This window comes from Hyla sarda, chromosome 4 (assembly GCF_029499605.1).
Source record: "Hyla sarda isolate aHylSar1 chromosome 4, aHylSar1.hap1, whole genome shotgun sequence".
NCBI classification, from domain to species: Eukaryota; Metazoa; Chordata; class Amphibia; order Anura; family Hylidae; genus Hyla; species Hyla sarda.
In genome coordinates this window covers 325,172,979-325,192,175 of record NC_079192.1, presented here as the reverse complement: position 1 = coordinate 325,192,175, position 19,197 = coordinate 325,172,979, and the positions used below count along the sequence as shown (strand labels likewise).

The window sequence follows — 19,197 nt, the reverse complement described above, 5'->3', positions numbered from 1 at the left end:
GAGAGGCCTCCCTCTAAATCTACTCCAGGCACCTATTCCCAAAGATGAGTCCCGTGCCCTTACTTATGTAAACCTGTTGCTGGTCAGGTATAAGGATAAGAGGGTTGTCCTTATGTTGACCACAATTCATGGTAAAGGCAGCTCACCTGTCCCTGTGTGAGGTACCACAACAATGGTCCTTAAGCCTGATTGTATTCTGGGCTACAATCGGTATATGGGGGAGTTGTTCTCTCTGATCAAGTCCTCAAGCCATATAATGCCAAGCGGAAAACACAGGTATGGTACAAAAAAGTTGCGGTCTACTTGGTACAGGTTGCCATGTACAACTATTTTGTACTGTCCCAGTATGCTGGCAGCACAGGGACATTCCTCCAATTCCAAGAAGAAGTCCTAAGGGCCCTGATCTTTGGCGATTGGGAAAGAGCAGGCCGGAGTTCCTAAGGAACTGGAAATATAGGTGCCAGGATGACACCAGACTCGGGGAGTATCACACTTCCATGGAGTACTAAATTTTCCCTTTTCCTTTTTAATTTAGCATAATTTGACCCCAATGTACCAAGTCCAGAGTACATTCCAAATTTTAACCCCATGAACCACTAAATTGCCCAAAAAACTCTTTCATAAAAAAAAAAAAAACCCGATAAGACCTCTGGGGGTATTTTTTCAAAAATGGGTCATGGATCACTGAGTCACTAGCATCAGGGTTTTTTTTATGTTGCCTCAAATGCGCAGCGCTCTCTCTCCACCTGAGCGGTGTGCGCATTTGAGGCAACAGGTTAGGGACGGCCACACACATCACATTCCCGAATGATGATTCAGAGCATTGGGTTTGGGCCAGGCATCATTTTTACTTTTGGCTATGCTCTGGGGGTCATCATTCTGGGAACATAATTGGCATATCATTAGTAAAATTGCAATTTTCATTCCCCCCACACCCATAGTACACTTCATGAATTTCTCAAAAAGTTCCCCCTATACACCTTCCCAAGGGCTATACTGTGTGGAATGGGGTCACATGTGGGTGTTCTTTTCTTCTATTTTCCGCTGAATGTATGTGACCATCACGTACTGATATGCCATAGTCCTCAAATGCAAACATAGATCTATGACTCTTGAGCCCTGTAGTGCACCCACACAGCATGCTACGTCCACATATGGGGTATTTCCATACTCAGAAGCAATGGAGTTACATTTTTTCCTATTACCCCTTGTGCAAATGAAATATTGGGGTAACATCGGGACCCCCCTCGGCAATGTGCAGGGATGCCTGCTGAATGATTTCAGCAGGCATCCCGGTCCGGTCCCCAACAGGCTAGTGGCGGGGACCGGAATTCCCACAGGCGTATGCATACCCCCTACGTCCTTAGGGACTCGGGATGCAGGGCGTATGCATACTCCCCACGTCCTGAACAGGTTAAGGCCCCTGACAAAAATCTCAAAAAGCTGAATGGCGCTCCTGCTCTTCTGAGACATGGTGTGCACCCGCAGAGAAGTTTATGTCAAATATGAGGTATGTCCTTACACTTGACGTCCACACCTGGGGTATTCCTGGGGTATTTTAATACTCAGAAGAGATGGGGTTACATGTAAAATTTGGGGGGAAAAACAGCATTTTTGTGAAAACTAAAAAAAATGTATTTACACATCCAACTTTAACGAAAAGTCGTCAAACACCTGTGGGGTGTTAAGGCTCACTGTACCCCTTGTTATGTTCCTTAAGGGGTTTAGTTTCTAAAATGGTATGCCATGTGGGGTATTTTCTGCTGTTCAGGCACCATAGGGGATTCTTAAATGTGACAGGCCCCCCAAAAACCATTTCAGAAAAATTCACTCTCCAAAATCCCACTGTTGTGCCATCCCTTCTGAGCCCCCTACTGCGCCCGCAGAACACATATGAGGTATTTCCTTACTCGAGAGAAATTGGATTACAAATTTTAGGAAGATTTCTCTCCTCTACAAGAACATGCCAGTGTAAAAAAAATAAAGATTTTGAATTCTCACCTTCACTTTGCTGCTATTCCTGTGAAACCCCTAAAAGGTTAGTATGCTTTCTGAATGTCATTCTGAATACTTTGAGGGGTGCAGTTTCTATAATGGTGTAATTTATGGGGTATTTCTAATATGAATAGACATATTGTATATGTGAATCAATATATCATTAATTTGAGATGTCCATTTTCCTTATAAGCAGAGAGTTTCAAAGTAAAAAAAAAGCAAAATTTTCATTTTTTCATAAAATTTTTGAATTTTTCACCAAGAAATTATCGATAAAACTTTACCACAATGTTAAAGTAGAATATGTCATGAAAAAATAATCTCGGAATCAAATTCATAAGTAAAAGCATCACAGAGTTATTAATGCTTAAAGTGACAGTGGTCAAATGTGCAAAAAATGCTCTGGTACTTAAGGTGAAAATGGGCTTGGTCCTTTAAGGGGTTAATTAAGGTGCGTGTTTTCTAAGCCGACGTATCAGCCTGTGGAAGTGCGCGTGCTGCTCCCATACCCCTGCTTCTAAACACCCTGCCTGCTGAAGTTGTACAGATGCACCGATACTTCTAATAAAGATCTTAAAATAGTGAGTGCTGGCATTTATTCTTTTCTTACCTTTTGCATAAAATCATGGCTTTGTCTAAGCTGAAGCACAGGCATTGACAAAGTCCAGTAAGTAAGGGTGGGCTAGCACTCCTCTATCTGATAGGACAGGAGAGAGCACATATGAGTACTATCAGACAGGAGAGAGCACAGAGTAATACTATCAGACAGGAGAGAGCACAGAGAAGTACTACTAGACAGGAGAGAACACAGAGGAGAACTACTAAACAGGAGAGAGCACAGAGGAGTCCTATGAAACAGGAGAGTGCACACAGGAGTCCTATCAGACAGGAGAGTGCACACAGGAGTCCTATCAGACAGGAGAGAGCACAGATGAGTACTATCATACAGGGGAGCACAGCGGAGTACTATAAGACAGGAGAGATCACAGAGGAGCCCTATCAGACAGGTGAGAGCACAGAGGAGTCCTATCAGACAAGAGAGAGCACAGAGGAGTCCTATCAGACAGGAGAGAGCACAGAGGAGTCCTATCAGACAGGAGAGAGCACAGAGGAGTCCTATCAAACAGAAGAGAGCACAGAGGAATACTATCAGACAGGAGAGTGCATAGAGGAATACTATCAGACAGGAGAGTGCACAGAGGAGTACTTTCAGACAGGAGAGAGCACGGAGTACTATCATACAGAAATCAGACAGATATAATATTTGTTTTTTTCCCCCTCACACAGCAGACTGATGAATGAAGAACAGGAAATAGGAGGGAAAGACCTTAATTAAATAATGAAACCACAGCCAATTAATGTCAAACCACTTGGCCTACATTCCTTTGATGTTCTATTACCTGTTTTACCTTAATTGGGTATGGTTTCATTATTCAATTAGAGCGGCTAATGTATATTTCTAAACTTTCTTTCTTCCATTCATACGGTCCCAGTGACTCCCTGCTGGTCTGCAACCACTGTGATTGTAAGTGGGAACAACTGGAATTCAAGAATTATAACTCCCATCATCCCCTATATAAAAAAATAAAAGATTTTTCACATATATAAAAAGGTAATCCCACATCCCACATTACAGCTACTAAAAAGTCCTTTCCATCCTACTGAAATTATAGCTCCCATCCATGTCTTCCAGCATATGCAGAGACATTGGAATTGCAAGAAGAGTTTTGCAGTAATCTGTCATTTGAAACCAGCTCATACTGTATAATTACAATGACATTGTCCTTACATTAAATACATACATACATTATATTGATAGAAGACCTCTGTAAATTTATGGATTTTTGGTAAATAAGGGAAACTCAGCCTTTTTTTGCCTACTATATTATACATATTACTGATGTCCCTGTCCTTTTCTTGCCTCTGATCCCCACAATTATTCATTGCAGCACATCTAAATGCCCGAAAAAAATAAAATAAAATAAATGGGGCTAAAAAAGTAAAGTGAAAATAAAAGTTATATGATTTAGAACAAAAACTAGAAAAAAAATTATGAAATGCACTTCTCATTCATTTTTAATATTGAGCACTAAATTTTCGGGTCCCTGCCCGCTCTGGAAAATTGAAAGACAAAAAATGAAAGACAAAAAAAATAAAAAATCTTAATTTTTAAACTGGGATCAATTTATGTGATTGGGCAGGGACCTAAAAATATAGCCGGCAATAATAAAAATGTAGAAAGGGACCATTTAAATGTAAAAATAATATATTTTTTATAATTAATTTTCTACATTTTTTTCTTAGTAATGTATTTTAATATTGTGTTTAATAAAGTGTGTGTTTCACTTTTTTCTCTTTATTTTTTAAATATTTTAGGTAGTACTACTACTCCCTGATGGTTCCAGTCAATCACAGCTCTCTGCCCGAAATATGAATTATAGGTATATATGTAAGGCATATACTCATACTAGAATGGGACCAGAGAAGAGGGTCCGGCCGCTGTCATCTTTCCTTACCTGCAGGTACTACTGCTCCCAGCATGGAGCAGAGTGTGCTCCATGTTTGGAGCAGTAGTACCTGCAGTTAAGGAAAGATCACAGTGGGTGTCACTCCTGACATCTGCTGCGATCGTCCTATCTATTGCAGAGATTTGAGCGCAGGAGAAAGCCGCTCACATCTATACATTATACAGGACGATCACAGCGGGTGTGGCTAATGAAGAAATTTGTTATTTCGAATCTGGTCAAAGTTCCAATTCGGTCCTAATCAAATTTTTTGTGAAATTCGGAAAGAATTCGACTTTGTCCGATTCGCTCATCTCTAGTAACAACATCTACCCTCATCAAACCCCGCTACCACAAACATATAAAAAGTTTTTGAATCTGACAGAGCCCATTTAATATATTCCACTTTAATGAAAAGAGCAGACACCACCTCTGCATTACTATAGATAGATGGAAAAAGAACCAATGGGAAAATCTGGCTGATGTTTGCTGTAGGACCATAAACTCCAGCAAGTCTTCCTGTGGCAAGATCTAACTACATAGATCAGATTACTATACTGAGTGAAGCTGGATGAATACAATGGATGTATGAGTTTGTTGGAACTTTTTCAGTCAAATTCTAAAGTCAACTGTAAAAGACTGTTAACATATAGTTGCATAGGGGGAGATTAAAACCTGTGCAAAGGAAGATAGTGCAGTTGCCCATAGCAACCAATCATATTGCTTCTTTCATTTTAAGTAAGGCCTGTGAAAAATGAAAGAAACCATGTGATTAGTTGCTATGGGCAATTGCACCACTCTTCCTCTGCACAGGTTTTGACAAACCTCCCCCATAGTGGGAATAAATATGTATGCTCGGAACAATGGGGGATATTTATGAAAACCTTTGAAGAGGAAAAGTTGACCAGTTGCCAATAGCAACCAATTGGATTTCTGCTTTCATTTTAATAGAAATGAAGGACGCAATCAGTTGCTAAGAATAACTGGTCAACTTTTCCTCTGTACAGGGTTGATAAATCTCCCCTAATATGTAGGAATAATTACTGTATCTAGAGGGATAGAGATTTTTGTTGATTGTTATTTTTAGGTGGATCCGGGCACACGTTTGTTCATGTTTTTTGCTATTCACCATTGTTTTTATCCGTTAGGGTCCATTCACACAGCAGAATTTGCGCTTGGGGAATTCTGCCTCCAATAAAAGCCCATAGACTTATATGGGATTCCGCACTCCCATTCACACTGCCATGTGAATAGATCCTTAAAGGGGTACTCCGGTGGTCAACATGTTTTTCCGTTTTTGACTTACCCTATTTGTTTTGTTTAATTTCTATTCTTGTTATTTAGCCTACTCTATTTCCGTTCTTTGTTGTCTTTTTATCCCCCACTTTGTTTTCCCATTTATGCTTCCATTTCCTGTTTCTTGCTGTGCTGAAAACTACAAATCCTAGCATGCCACATGCCTTGCTGGTTTGGGGCAGCTCCTTTTTTTTTTTTTCTTTGGTTTGTTCCGCCCTTTCTACTATTTTCCCGGGTCGGCCCCCTTATACACAGCACACTAATAGAATCAGCCTTGGTTGGGATACACAGTCATACATACACAAAAGGGACTACAACTCCCAGCATGTGTCATTCAGGAGTCTTCAGTCTGTGGTATAACACCAGCATGCTGCCTCTGTAGTCTCCTGGGGGTTGTAGTTCACCACACCTCTGTAGGGCATACACCAGTGTTTCCCAACCAGGGTGCCTCCAGGTGTTGCAAAACTACAACTCCCAGCATGCCCTGACAGCCTTTGGGCATGATAGGAGTTGTAGTTTTGCAACAGCTGGAGGTACACTGGTTGGTAAACACTGGTTTAACATTATGTGCATGCTGAATAGGCTAGAGCAGTGTTTCCCAACCAGTGTGCCTCCAGCTGTTGCAAATCTACAACTCCCAGCATGCCCAAAGTCTATCAGGGCATGCTGGGAGTTGTTGTTTTGCAACAGCTGGAGGCACAGCTGGAGGCACTCCCAGGATGTGTCATTCAGGAGTCCCCCCCTCACTCTTCACATATAGAGATAATTCCCAGTATGAGATTTATTCCCCTGCAGTCTATACATCCCCAGCCTGTGCACCCTGTCATCCTCCCCTTTAGATAACACTTATCTTCTTTGTGTTCCTTCTCCAGTGCAGACCTGCGTCCTTAGAATACAGAGCAGGGGGGAGGGGAGGTGAGGAGCTGTGTACTCAGAAGATGAGGGGGCGTGGCTTATTCCTCTCATGCAGACAGAGAAAAAATAAAAATAAAAACTGTGACATCTTGTCCACAACAGACTCAGAACTGTAGATAACAGTAAAAGAAAACTCTCTGAACTACAGAACTTCCTGCCCAACAAACAGGTAAGAAAAACACATACATGCTGCCAAAACATATAACACATGTATATTGCAAAAAAACAAAACTTACAAAGAAGATGCCATATAGTAAAAAAAAAATAACCACCGGAGTACCCCTTTAAGGAGTGCCAGTAGGGATAGAATGGAGAGTCTGTTGTGAGACTGTGATTGGTGTGAGATCAGGTGGGTTTCCTGCCAAGCAGGAAAGCTGTTTAGAACTGAGGTTGTGCGCAATGCCTACCTAGTTCACTGAGGGCACCCAGAGAGACAGCTGAGGCTAGAGGACTTCTGCAGCAGGAGTGTACCTTCTGTGACATCTGAGTAAGTGGTGCTGGAGAAGCCGGCAGACTGGGTAGTAAGGTACCCCTTTTGTTAGGACCTAATACAGTGGTCCCTCAACATACGATGGTAATTCGTTCCAAACGACCCATCGTTTGTCGAATCCATGGTATGTTGAAGGATCCGTGCAATGTAAAGTATAGGAAGCTGGAAGCTGTACCAGGTCCTCACCGCTCCCGCTGCTGTTCCAGGGGCTCCCGATGCTGCCCCGCTGCTCCGGTGTCTTCTTCGCGATCCTCCGGTGTCTTGCGCATCTTTTGCAGGGTCCGGGCCTCGCTTTCTGGTGACGTTATTACGCTGCTGCGCCGGCGCGGCGTGCGTAGTGACGTAATAACGACGCCGGAAAGCAAGGCCCGGACCCTGGAGAAGATGCACAAGACACCGGAGGATCGCGAAGTGGACCCGGAGCAGGGAATAGGTAAGTGAACCTGCCAGGGGTGCTTAAACTGCTATCCGACAGCAGCTTAAGCATTTTGCGCTGTCGGATAGCAGTTAATGCGATGGCCCCGACATATAAAAGCATCGTATGTCGATGCTGACATCGACATGCGATGGCCTCTGAGAGGCCATCGTATGTCGATTTTATCATATGTCGGGGCCATCGTAGGTCGGGGGGTTACTGTACTGAGATTGAACCCTTGGCTCAAGGGTCAAAGCCGAGACTGTGTAGCATCATGCCCCTAGCTTCAAGTGACAGAACCTGAGCTATAGAAGCTTTGCTGCATAAAACTGAAAACCACAACCAAAATTTACGATCTGGTATATCTTGGTGATTCTTGTAACATAATGCTTGAAGTACATCTCTGCTTATCTCGGGAACTGCACAGAGTAGAAGAGGTTTTCTATGGGGATTTGCTTCTACTCTGGACAGTTCCCAAGACAGGCGTCATCAGAGAGCACTTAGACAGAAAAGAACAACTCAAATTCAGCAGCTCTTAAATACTGAAATGATGAAGATTTTTAATAGAAGTAATTTACAAATCTGACTTTGAATTTTGTGACATCGAAATTGTCCGACAACCAGAAAGAGGTGGGGATAGGATGAAGGCTTTACACAATAGAGAAGTCTATTGGATATATGCGTTGCGTACATTCCAACCTCATCTTTTAAATTTAAAGTCTGATATTATATTGCATTATTAAAATTGTTATAGGATAGTAGAAATTTCAATTTTTGAATAACTGTCCACAAATTCTCTCTAATTAATAATTAATTGATACTATGTGCAGAGTTGGGACCGAGAGGAATACCTTTTCACGTTGTATCTGGTGATTAGCAGATGTATTTCACCTGATTCACCTGGCTAGGTATAAATTTTTCCTATCCTCCCGATCCCATCATGCATCTGATGAAAGGTCACATGACCTGAAACGTGTCATGTTGCTTATCCGGGAGGTTTTATCATTTGCATTTTGAGATGCCATGTCGAAGTTTTATATGGATTACGAATAAAGCGGTATAAATTTATTATACCGCTGACTTCTGCACTTTTCTTCCTAATTTACAACTCTGTTTAACTTTCTGGAGCCAGTTGATGATATATAAAACAACGTTTTTTCCTGGATAACCCCCTTTAATCTGAGCAAAGTGTTCAAGAAACCACATGCAAAGTTGTTGGTCTGAAATTATTGCTGTGCCATTCTCTCAGCAGGGTGGTCACCATCAGGCCTCTTGAAACATTATCACTAACCAGCAAAAGTCAATATACTGTACAGGGAGGGGTTAATTGCAAGGCCACCACTTATGGTTAATCCCTCTCATAGGCCCAAGTAGATAGGCCTGAAGTATGACTTAGATAATGAAAGTGGTGGAGTGACCTCTCTAATAGTGTTGCTCGCGAATATTCGCAATTCGAATTTTAATCGCGAATATCACATATTCGTGAATTTGTGAATATTGCGAATATAGCACTATATATTCGCAATTTTTGCATTTTTTTTTGGTTCACTGTACACATCACATTGATCATTGGTCATCTCTCTCTGCTCTTCGCATATACGCATATTCACGAATATTGAGCCCTCCTTTTTTTAATGGTATAAGGAACTAATGGGCTAGTGCAGTGGTCTCCAACCTGCGGACCTCCAGATGTTGCAAAACTACAACTCCCAGCATGCATGCTGGGAGTTGTAGTTTTGCAACATCTGGAGGTCTGCAGGTTGGAGACCACTGCACTAGTGCATTAACTCTGTGATTTTTTGCCTGTTGAAACCAATAGGCCCATTGTGGTCTATGGGGATCTCACGGCATGTAAAACTGTAAGATAAGCAGGAGGGTCTCGGCAGTACAATGGATGGGAGACCATGCGGTGGTCCCGGGGTGGGATGGAGTGTCACAGTGGTGTGGTTTCACTTTTTTAGTCGTGATTGAAAAATGTAGGTCAATTGGTAATTAAGAAAGCCTTTGAACCGTGGGAACTAGGTCAATTGGCAAATAACTGAGTGTTTGAAGCGTGGGAACTAGGTTAATGAGGTACCAAATATGGGTATTGGGGTTAATTGAAACTGGATGTAATGTGTAAGGCTGGGTATGAATGAATGAATGGGAGGTTAAGGAACATAGGGGGAGATTTATCAAAACCTGTCCAGAGGAACAGTTTCTGAGTTGCCCATAGCAACCAATCAGATCGCTTCTTTCATTTTTCACAAGGCCTCTGCAAAATGAGAGAAGCGATCTGATTGGTTGCTATGGGCAACTCAGAAACTTTTCCTCTGGACAGGTTTTGATAAATCTCCCCCATAGGGGGAGATTTATCAAAACCTGTGCAAAGGAAAAGTTGTCCAGTTGCCCATAGCAACCAATCAGATCACTTCTTTCATTATGCAGAGGCCTTGTGAAAAATGAAAGAAGCAATCTGATTGGTTGCTATGGGCAACTCAGCAGCTTTTCCAGGAAAGTAAAGTTTAACCACAACACTGTAACACTCTGAACCACTGCACGGTCTCCCATCCACTGTACTGCCAAGAAGCTCCTGCTTATTTTACAGTTTTACATATGGTGAGGACCCCATAGACCCCAATAGGCCTATTGGTTTCAATGGGCAAAAAATTCACAGAGTTAATGCAGCAGCCCATTAGTTCCCTATACCATTAAAGAGAGGGCTCAATATTCGCGAATATGCGCATATGCGCATCGATTTTCACATATGTGCATACATTTTCGCAAATGCGCATAGAAAAAAACGAATGTAACGAATATGCAAATTCTCATCACTACTCTCCAAGGGGGACATGTATCATTGCATTTAGACCATTTTTCACGTCTACAAATTTTGCGCAATTGCGCTTTTTTTGCATAGAGCTGCGTTTTTTTTGGTGGACAGTTTTCTAAAGTTGTCACCAGTTTGGTCTACCGTACACCACCTAATCCAGTGGACTGGTATTTATCAATTGCGCAAAAAAAAGTAGATGTTTTTTTTTGCGCAATTGCGCTTTTTTGCAAGAAAAGTAGTCTAAACCTAAGAGTGCTAGCAAGGACTCGTAGAAAATGGCAGACGGTGGAGGATGCAGGAGCCGTCTCTCAGCACTGCAGTACTACAACTACTCCCATCATGGGACAGAATCTGTCCCATAATGGGAGTAGTTGTAGTACCAGAGCGCTGAGAGACGCACATCCCCTGTCTGCGGGACTCTATTGTGACTGTTAGGACTACTACTCCCATCATGGACAGACTCTGTCCATGATGGGAGTTGTAGTCCTGGGACTGAAGGACAGATCGCAGCAGGTCATTCTCCAGAGACCCGCTGCGATCTGCATTTATTAACTTAAAAAGCCGGCGGTACATGCGGCTCCACTGCGCTGCCGCCGCCTCCTGTATACAGATGTCACGATTCATAATCCCCGCCTCCGGGAGAGGGGAGCTCTGATTGGTGGAAAGCTATTCACCACTATTAGCCAATCAGAGCTCCTGTCTTCTGGTGGGGATTATGAATTGTGACAGGTCTATACAGGGGAGCGAGTGGAGCCGCTTCTACAGTATATAATTGTTATGTGTACTGTTCCCCCCCCCCCCAGACTAATACTGACCCCTTCTATAGTGAGCGCTGGGACCGCTGTGTGATTGACAGGTCCCCAGCGCAAGTGTCCGGCCCCACTGACCTTTACATGTTATAAATCTTTATGATACACACTGCCCGTCCTCCTCTTCATTCTTCTCATACCGGAGTCGTGCGGCTTCTGCTTTCACTATAGTCAGAGCGCCCCCTGCCGTTGTCTGGCCCCAGCCCCGTGCAGTGTGGAGGCCGGGAGGGGGCGCTCTGTCTATAGACTATGATACAGAAGCCGCGCGTCTCCGGTATGAGAAGAATGAAGAGGAGGACGGGCAGTGTGTATCATAAAGATTTACAACATGTAAAGGTCAGTGGGGCCGGACACTTGCGCTGGGGACCTGTCAATCACACAGCGGTCCCAGCGCTCACTATAGAAGGGGTCAGTATTAGTCTGGGGGGGGGAAACAATACACAAAACAATTATATACTGTAGAAGCGGCTCCACTCGCTCCCCTGTATAGACCTGTCACAATTCATAATCCCCACCAGAAGACAGGAGCTCTGATTGGTGTATAGTGGTGAATAGCTTTCCACCAATCAGAGCTCCCCTCTCCCGGAGGCGGGGATTATGAATCGTGACATCTGTATACAGGAGGAGGGGGGGGGGGAGGGGAGTGCAGCGTTGCCGCTGGCTTTTTAAGTTAATAAATGCAGATCGCAGCGGGTCTCTGGAGAATGACCTGCTGCGATCTGTCCTTCAGCCCGAGGACTACAACTCCCATCATGGACAGAGTCTGTCCATGATGGGAGTAGTAGTCCTAACAGTCACAATACAGTTTCGCAGCTGGGGGATGTGTAAGAGCCATCCCTCAGCACTGCGGTACTACAACTACTCCCATCATGGGACACAAAATTTCCCATGATGGGAGTAGTAGTCCAAGGGCAGACTGACGGATCTCAGGGGTCTCACTCTTGAGACCCCTTGCAACTTCTCCGCCCCTGCCCCCTAGTGATGACATCATTAGGGGGCGGAGCTTCACAGTCCAGGCCTGAAGCCAGGGTGGTAAGTATGGCTCTGTTCTCATTATGCGTTTTGCATAATGGGAACAGAGCCTTTTTGGCAGTGTGTTCCCAAACAGGGAGACTCCAGCTGTTGTTTACCTACAGCCCCCATGATGGGAGTTGTAGTTTAGCAACAATTGGAGGCTTCCTCTTTAGGAACACACTGCATTATGTGCGCTCTACCTAGGGGAGAGCGCCAAAAATGTCATTTCAGATAAGTGAATGCAGAGGACTACCTGAGATTCGGTGGAGTGTGACGATGACTAGCATTTTTTTTATGTCAATAAAAGGGTTAACGAGGGCTGTGGGGGAGTGTTTTTTTAAATCCATTTTTTATTTCATGTGTTGTGTTTTTTATAATTGAAATTTCAGGCTTAGTAGTGGAAGCCGTCTTGTAGACGGAATCTATTACTAAGCTGGGCTTAGCGTTAGCCCCGAAAACAGCTAGCGCTAACCCCCAATTATTACCCCGGTACTACCCGCCCGGAGCATCAAAAATAGCGCTCCTTGGCCTAGGCGGTAACAGGCTGGGGTTATTTAGGCTGGGGAGGGCCAGTAACAATGGTCCTCGCCCATCCTGGTAATGTCAGGCTGTTGCTGATTAGTTGGTGTCTGATTGACACTGAAAATATGGGGAAGCCTATGTGTTGTTTTTTTTTGTAATAAAAAAAAGTGTGTGGTTCCCCATATTTTCAGTGTCAGTCAGATACCAACCAATCAGCAACAGCCTGACGTTACCAGGGTGGGCGAGGACCATTGTTACTGGCTCTCCCCAACCTAAATAACCCCAGCCAGGAGCGCTATTTTTGACACTCCAGGCCTGTTGGTACTGGCTCTTCCCGGCAACCCTGTGGCGGTGGGTAACGGGGTAATAATTGGGGGTTAGCGCTAGCTGTTTTTGTGGCTAACGCTAAGCCCGGCATTGAAAAAAAAATGTATTTAAAAAAAAACAAACACTCCCCACACAGCCCTCATTAAACCTTTTATTGACATAAAAAAAAAAGCTGATCATCATCGCAATACACTGAATCTGACGTAGGTCTCCCCATTCACATGTCTGAAATGAGAAAAAAAAAGGTTAGGACATCATTTGCGATCTCACCTGGTGAGTGCGCCCATACTGCAGTGTGTAACAGGGAGCCTCCAACTGTTCTTGTCTGCCTACTGTATCCTGTATATACAGTCATCTATAGATGGCGGTATATACAGGAGAGCGCACAAAGATTTAACTCAGAGCTGCAGTGTGGGTTAACTCTTTCCTTGCTGGGCTCCTGTATAGTATACATGGATACACTATGCCCCCTGTATACTATACAGCGGGCGGAGGTAAGTAGTGATGCTCTGCACCCTGTATATGTATATGCTATACATCACTCCTTACCTCCTTACACTCCGTGGGGCGGGCGCTCTGCATCCTGTATATGTATATGCTGTACATCACTCCTTACACTCCGTGGGGCGGGCGCTCTGCATCCTGTATATGTATATGCTATACATCACTCCTCACCTCCTTACACTCCGTGGGGCGGGCGCTCTGCATCCGACCCATGGAGTAGTACCTGCAGTGAAAAAAATGCACACAGGGTACAAAAATGTTTGTTTCCGCAGACCAGCAAAAATGCAAGAAAAAACACAAGGGGGGAGATTAATCAAAACCTATGTAGAGGAAGAGCGGTGCAGTTGCCCATAGCAACCTATCAGATTGCTCCTTTCATTTTTGTAAAGAAGCAATCTGATTGGTTGCCATGGGCAACTGCACTACTCTTCCTCTGTACAGTTTTTGATAAATCTCCCCCAAGAAAAATTACCAAAATGCAGGAAAAGCTGGGACCGTTTTTCAGGCGTTTTTGCTGGTGGACAAAAAAAAAACCTCAGTGGAATCCTGAAAAACAATAGAACAAAAGCTGAGCGTCCAGGATACACCACTATTCCTGTGAGGTGTAGAACAGGTCTACAAATAGAACTTTGTGGAGATTTAGACCATTGCACGAAATTTATCATGGGGCTTGCACAAGTTTGATAAATTTGGAGAAATTGCTCCAAATTTAGACCAAACAAAACGATCTACAAAAAACGTCTACCAACAACAACATTGATACATCTCCCCCTAAGTGCTCATTCACATTACGTAATTTCTGCCCGGAGATTCCATTTGTAGCGGGCACCAGCAAAGCAAGCATTATCTCCATAGATGGCAATTCATTTCAGAGCACATTCCGCCAAAATTCTTTTGGCTGGGTCTGGGGTCCGATACATCCACTGCAAAGATTACACAGATTTATTTTTTTTGTCCACACCTGAACATTTTTTTCACACACTGACACACCATAATTATGGCCTTAGTTGGCTACTTACACATTGTTCACATATTATTTACACACATATTGCACTGACTACATCATGCTTATATTCACAGGGACACCACAGTCATTTCACACACACTATTTCTACACCCTTTTTTCCCCCTTTCCCCCCCCTCTTTTTTTTTCTTCTGCCTTCACTTGACTGATTTATGTATAACATTATGTACCCTCTTGGTGCCCTCAAGATAGGTCTAGGAGGGGGACCACATGAGTATTGTATAAAAAAGGTGTTATCTTGCCCAGATTTCAATGAGATGAGGAGGTGGACTACATGATTAGTGTATATGGTGTTCCTAAGGCTGGGGAGGTCATTAGGTATTACGACATTTTTGTATACAGGGACATAACAAAGTACGTCTACTGTTGATGTATCTATTCATGTATTGTTTTGTTTATCTTGCGTATCATAATATTTCTTGTGTATTATTATTATTTTGTATCTATTGCCAGTGGTCAACTGGAGGGCCACTCTAGTATCGCAATATCTACAAGAGTTACAGGCCACAGCACAAAAAGATGGACGACTCCGTATTCTTATATGTAGAGCTGTGATTTATTGGTTCCCCACATACAATGTTTTGGCTCAATGTAAGCCTATACTTGAGGAAAGCTTAAATTGAGCCAAAATGTTGCATGGGGGAAACCAATAAATCACATATAAGAATACAGAGTCGTCCATCTTTTTTGTGCTATGGCCTGTAACTCTTGGATCTAATCTGTTTCACTTACATTGGTCTGTGATTGTCCTCTTTTAAAAAGGAACCATGTGAAAAATGTAAGCATTCTAATGTAAGCATTTATTTTCTTTGGGCTCTTTAATAATGGCAGCATTAGATGAGCTTGTAGTTCATTGCGATGCAAAATCCTCTTAATCCAGTCTTGCTTATCATGGACAACACAGGATTTTATGGAATTAGCAATATAATTGTAAATATTGCATCTTATTATTTATAGAGACTCTTTTCCTTTCCTTAAGTATACTTATTAGCATCCGCACAGGTACAACATAATAATGTTGTGGGTGGTATGAAATTAGCCTTAGAGCATGTGTCTGTTTGAGATAGGCAAATTACATTGTGAGCCCCACTGGGGACATGTGACTGCTTTGAGTACACTTTCTGTATAGCACTGTGAAATATGCCAGAACTACCTGCACATAAGTGACAGCTCTAATAATTACATTTTATAATATCAAACCTTGAGTCACCAAAGCACATTTTAATTTTAAATGCTAAAATATCAGTACAGGATTATTTATGGGAAATACATAGTGTGAAGAATGGAAATGTTTGTTGCTTTTTGCTTTTAAAATAACATTTGTAAATAAATATGTAAAGTCGGCTAAGGCTTTGTTCACGTAGTATCAGAATGTCCTTAGTGGATTCTTTTAGATTTAAAGGAAACAACGATTGAACATGATAGAAGGAGGTCTGGCAAGCATCAATTTATCATGAATCCAGCATTTATTATAAATGAAAGAAACAATGCACCAGTGAATGGAGACTATGCCAAATATTTTAAAGAAGACAGGTGACTTTCCCTGACCTTCATGTCCTCCCTGATTAAATAAATGCATGTATTCCCCATTAAATAACTATTTTGAAACATCTTTTCCTATAGGTCTGCATTGTAATATGTCTCCTAGAAGTGTGTAAATGTGTAACTGGGTGTTACCTGTTGGGGGCATATCCCCACACCGTCTGGCACGGTCAGCTTCGATTGGACAATTTCAGCGAGTATAGGGACATGCTACCAACTAGTAACATCCAGTTAGCTATTTAGTTATACATTTCTAGAAGGGATAACACAATACAAGATGGTCCAGAATTGTTATATAGGAAGTAATAGGTTTAGCTACAGGTTGACATTTAAGCCCTCTGCAGATTCCATGTCAACAAATTATAGTTTTAGCAAGTAGCTTAGTATAACTACTTTGTGTATGACACAAGCAATTTTTCCAACAAATGTTTACAAACCGATAATTTAATTTATAATTCAGCATTTGTAGAAAGAAATAGGCTGCACTCACCGGTCTTTTTTTCTTCTGTGCTTTATTCTGAGAGAGTGGGGGTACATGTAGTGGATGCTTTCAATGGCTTCAGCAACATATGTTATGCGCCGATCAGCGCGTCATCTGGCTCTAATTTATAATTCACTATATAAAAATTCCTGTCAGCCAAATGTTTAGATACAAAAAATTGACTGGGCCTTTGAATAGTTTGGAAAGTTCCATATAACAATGTAATGGCTTTATAAGGTTCTGATAGGCTAACAAACATCATTTAAGGTGATATATACCGGTGACAGTATTATAAAGTCTACTTCCAAGGCCTACTCATCTTGGGACCATAGAGTAATTGTACTATTCAGGAAGTAACACATTCTGTCTCCTATAGATGAAAGTACTTTAATGCAAAAAATACAAGTCAGTCCAAGAACAACAACAAACAACATTGTGAAGAGGAAACAAGTACGAAAGTACCTACTATATATATAACAGTAAGTAGCGTCCTATATTGACATGACCTGAAAGGAAGATGAAACTGCTTCAAAACCACAAATATTTGCAGAACTTTGTGCAACACACTTAAAGATCCTTACGTTTTCCTGCAGAAATAAAGCCTGTGCTATATTTTATTACTTAGTTTTCAGGGGTTATCTAACATCAGGTGATTTTAGTAAGTGTCACACGGCAATGTACATGCTTACCAGGGATCTGTGCCTGTGTTCATGTGAATGGCCATGTTCTGTGTCCCCCATCATGCTGCTGGCTTGTTTTTGGGAACTGGATACGTCTGGATTCTGTGGCCGCCCTCAGACTACAATCCCCACCCATTGCAGCACAGCCACGCTCCCTTTGATCACATGACTTGCCCAACATCACCTGACACACAAGCTGTGGATCTGTATGATGATGCATGCATACACATGTGCACGGTAACGTCATAAGGGGGCTGGCTTCACACACAACAGACAAAGCAACTAAGCCCCCTTTTAGTACTTGACTTGTGATGTTGTCTCAAGCTGCACACACTGGAAAAGGTCTCATTTTGTAGGCTGCAGAAAATAAACACCCGGGGAAAAGAACGACAAAGTAATTTGATACCAGACACCAAACACAGGTAAGTAAAGTGTATTAGTAACTAGACTAATGTGGCTGCCCCTATCTTACATTCAAAGAACTAAAAATCCCGGAATGCCCCTTTTAGTTTTCTGGTGTCAAGCATTGATAAATATTCCCCAGATCTTAGTTTTTTTGGAGAAATGTCCTCTGAGGCAAAAAACAAAATGTGGAGATATTGAAGCAACATTAGACATAAGGGAGGAAAAGCTAGGGCCCAAATGGATCTTCAGAATGGATGGTGACCCGAGCATACTTCTATAGTTGTTGTAAAATGGATAAAGGACAACAAAGCAAATGTAATGGCATCACTATCACAAATCCCTGACCTCATTTACAGTCAAAATATATGGACAGAACTGTAAAAAGTTTGTGCAAATTAGAAGGCATACAAACTTGACAAAGATACACCAGTTCTGGCTGGAGGCTAACATTCCAATAATATTTTATGAGGAACTTGTGGAAGGCTACCTAAAATGTGTGACCGTAAAGTTACTCGGGTACTACAAGCTACACAGCCAGCTTGCCATTGCATCCAACAGCAAACATCTGCCAACCATGGCTCCATTCTCCGCTCCCTGATGAGTCAACTCTTCACTTATAAAGAACTCATCATTTCTGTACCCTGTTCCAAATACTTAGAGATTTTCTGGTGTCTGGTTTTGTGCTGAGGGATGGTTTTGTGCTGAGCTGATCCCTGCGATAGAAATTTTTAAAATGCTATTTTTTTTGTTGTTTATTGTTTTTTTTAACATCAGTTGTCAGCCATGTAGTGTTTAGTTTTAAATCATTATACTTAAAAATTTAGCAGCTTATTTTTTCATGTTGATTTAAAAATCTCACATCTAGCATCTGTATCAGTATTTGATAACAACTCCTCCCAGACTATGTCCTGATGCGCAGCTCTTGGCCCAGGGAAATTTGCCTTTTTAAAATAATATTTTCTTGCCCTCCCAACATGTCTTTGTTTTCTACACATTAAGCCAAAAGTAACTATATTGTGGTTGCCAATACCAAGGTGTCCGCACATAGTAAAATTCTGAACCAGCTCTGCATTGTTAGAAATAAACAGATCCAATGGAGCGTCACATCATGTTGGGTTTTCTACAAACTGGCCCATAAAATTATCCTGCAATAAATTTTGGAATTTGCAGTTTTAGCCAAACCCTGACCCCACTCAATGTCTGGAATGTTAAAATCTACCATTATGTATCCACCTGGGCAGCTCTCTTTATTTGTGTATGCAGCTGACCTTTTATCTCTTCAGTGGTGTTGGGGGGGGATCTATAGATTATAACAAAAGTTGTCTTTTCATTGTTTCCTCCTTTTGTAATTCTACCCACAAGTATCTCACTTTCACATAGTCTTCACACACTATCATCTTTCACACTGACTTTCGTATCATTTCTAACATACAGTCACACTCCTCTTTCTTTCCTGGGCCCT

General features: G+C 42.2%; 1 long non-coding RNA gene across 2 annotated transcripts in view; it reads left to right on the top strand.

Annotated features, from left to right (window-relative positions):
• The first annotated feature begins 6,770 nt into the window (after positions 1-6,770).
• The window catches only part of LOC130369572 (uncharacterized), a 29,664-nt gene continuing 17,237 nt past the window's right edge, over positions 6,771-19,197 (top strand). Inside the window, exons 1-2 of one of the 2 annotated variants that reach the window (XR_008892819.1) lie at positions 6,771-6,879; positions 17,027-17,129. This is a non-coding gene — a long non-coding RNA (uncharacterized LOC130369572). Of the gene's footprint in view, positions 6,880-10,113; positions 10,214-17,026; positions 17,130-19,197 lie in introns of those variants that run through there. The other variant, XR_008892818.1, reaches the window with a different exon arrangement.